Source organism: Arachis stenosperma, chromosome 4 (genome assembly GCF_014773155.1).
Source record: "Arachis stenosperma cultivar V10309 chromosome 4, arast.V10309.gnm1.PFL2, whole genome shotgun sequence".
Taxonomy (NCBI): Eukaryota; Viridiplantae; Streptophyta; class Magnoliopsida; order Fabales; family Fabaceae; genus Arachis; species Arachis stenosperma.
In genome coordinates this window covers 33,688,521-33,691,408 of record NC_080380.1, presented here as the reverse complement: position 1 = coordinate 33,691,408, position 2,888 = coordinate 33,688,521, and the positions used below count along the sequence as shown (strand labels likewise).

Below are 2,888 nucleotides of genomic sequence, written 5' to 3'. Positions count from 1 at the left end.
AGAATAGATGAAGAAGAAGAAGACATGGAGGAGAGGGAGAGAAGGTTGTGTTTTGGCCAAGGTGGAGAAGAGAGGGTTGTGTTGTGTGAAAATGAAGAAGAATGGAGGGGTATTTATAGTGGAGGGAGAGGGGTGAAGGTTCGGCCATATTGGGTGGGTTGGGTGAGAAAGTGATTTTGAATTTTGAAGGTAGGTGAGGTTTATGGGGAAGGGTGGATGGATGTGAGTGGTGAAGGTGGGTACTTGGGAAGAGAGATTGAGGTAATTAGTGAATGGTTTTTGGGGAAGAGTGTTTATGGGGAAGAGAGGGTGAATGTGAAGAAGAGGAAAGAGGGTGAGTTGAGGTAGGTGGGGATCCTGTGGGGTCCACAGATCCTGAGATGATCCTGTGGGGTCCACAGATCCTGAGATGTCAAGGATTTACACCCTTGCACCAATTAGGCATGTAAAACGCCTTTGCATACAATTTTGGCGTTTAAACGCCGAAGTGATGCTTATGTTGGGCGTTCAACGCCCAATTGCAGCATGTTTCTGGTGTTGAACGCCAGCCAGATGCTCCTTACTGGCGTTTGAACGCTAGTAAGTCCTTCCTCTAGGGTGTGATTTTTCTTCTGCTGTTTTTTTTATTCTGTTTTTAATTTTAGTATTTTTTTTTGTGACTCCACATGATCATGAACCTGATAAAACATAAAAAAACAATAAAAATAAAATAAAATTAGATAAATAAAAATTGGGTTGCCTCCCAATAAGCGCTTCTTTAATGTCAATAGCTTGACAGTGGGCTCTCATGGAGCCTCACAAGTGATCAGGTCAATGTTGTAGACTCCCAACACCAAACTTAAAGTTTGGATGTGGGGATTCAACACTAAACTTAGAGTTTGGCTGTGGCCTCCCAACACCAAACTTAGAGTTTGATTGTGGGGGCTTTGTTTGACTCTATACTGAGAGAAGCTTTTCATGCTTCCTCTCCATTGTTAAAGAAGAAGATCCTTGAGCCTTAAACACAAGGTAGTCCCCATTCAATTGAAGGACTAATTCTCCTCTGTTAACATCTATTACAGCTCCTGCTGTGGCTAGGAAAGGTCTTCCAAGGATGATGCATTCATCCTCCTCCTTCCTAGTGTCTAAGATTATGAAATCAACAGGGATGTAAAGGCCTTTAACTTTTACTAATACGTCTTCTACTAATCCATAAGCTCGTCTTACTGACTTGTCTGCCATTTGTAATGAGAACATGGCAGGTTGTACCTCAATAATTCCCAGCTTCTCCATTACAGAGAGTGGCATAAGATTTATACAGAGAGTGGTATAAGATTTATACCTGACCCAGGTCACACAGAGCTTTTTCAAAGATTATGGTGCCTATGGTGCAGGGTATTACGAATTTGCCAGGATCTTATCTCTTTTGAGGTAAAGTTTGCTGAACCCATGTATCTAGTTCACTAATGAGCAAAGGAGGTTCACCTTCCCAAGTCTCATTACCAAATAACTTGGCATTCAGCTTCATGAAAGCTCCTAAATATTGAGCAACTTGCTCTCCAGTTACGTCTTCATCCTCTTTAGAGGAAAAATAGTCTTTAGAGCTCATGAATGGCAGAAGGAGGTTTACTGGGATCTCTATGGTCTCTATATGAGCCTCAGATTCCCTTGGGTCCTCAATAGGAAACTCCTTCTTGCTTAAGAGACGTCCCATGAGGTCTTCCTCATTGAGATTCACGTCCTCTCCTTCCTCTCTAGGTTCGGCCATGTTGATTATATCAATGGCCTTGCACTCTCTTTTTGAATTCTCTTCAGTATTTCTTGGGAGAGTACTAGGAGGAGTTTCAGTAATTTTCTTACTCAGCTGGCCCACTTGTGCCTCCAGATTTCTGATGGAGGACCTTGTTTCACTCATGAAACTTAAAGTGGCCTTAGACAGATTAGAGACTAACTTTGCTAAGTTAGAGGTGCTCTGTTCAGAATTCTCTATCATTTGCTGAGAAGATGATGGATAAGGTTTGATATTACTAAGCCTATTTCTTCCACCATTATTAAAGCCTTGTTGAGGGTTTTGTTGATCCTTCCATGAGAAATTTGGATGATTTCTCCATGATGAATTATAGGTGTTTCCATAAGGTTCACCCATATAATTTACCTCTGCTATTGCAGGGTTCTCAGGATCATAAGCTTCTTCTTCAGAAGATGCCTCTTTAGTACTGTTGGATGCATTTTGCCATCCATTCAGACTTTGAGAAATCATGTTGACTTGCTGAGTCAACATTTTATTCTGAGCCAAAATGGCATTCAGAGCATCAATTTCAAGAACTCCCTTCTTCTGAGGCGTCCCATTATTCACGAAATTCCTCTCAGAAGTGTACATGAATTGGTTATTTGCAACCATTTCAATAAGTTCCTGAGCTTCTGCAGGCGTTTTCTTTAGGTGAATGGATTCACCTGCAGAATGGTCCAGTGACATCTTAGAGAACTCAAATAGACCATAATAGAATATATCTATCATGGTCCATTCTAAAAACATGTCAAAAGGACATCTTTTGGTCATCTGTTTGTATCTTTCCCAAGCTTCATAGAGGGATTCACCATCTTTTTGTTTGAAGGTCTGAACATCCACTCTAAGGTTGCTCAGCTTTTGAGGAGGAAAGAATTTAGCCAAGAAGGCCATGACCAGCTTATCCCAAGAGTCCAAGCTATCTTTAGGTTGAGAGTCCAACCATGCTCTAGCTCTATCTCTTACAGCAAAAGGGAAAAGCATGAGCCTGTAGACTTCAGGATCTACTCCATTAGTCTTAACAGTCTCACAGATCTGCAAAAACTCAGTTAAGAACTGGTAGGGATCTTCTGATGGAAGTCCATGAAACTTGCAGTTCTGTTGCATTAGAGCAACTAATTGA

General features: G+C 41.3%; 1 non-coding gene across 1 annotated transcript; it reads left to right on the top strand.

The window, feature by feature from the left end:
- Positions 1–2,510: 2,510 nt before the first annotated feature.
- LOC130978707 (small nucleolar RNA R71) lies at positions 2,511–2,617 on the top strand. Its single transcript, XR_009086325.1, has one exon. It is a non-coding gene; the product is annotated as a small nucleolar RNA R71 (small nucleolar RNA).
- The last annotated feature ends 271 nt before the right edge of the window (positions 2,618–2,888 follow it).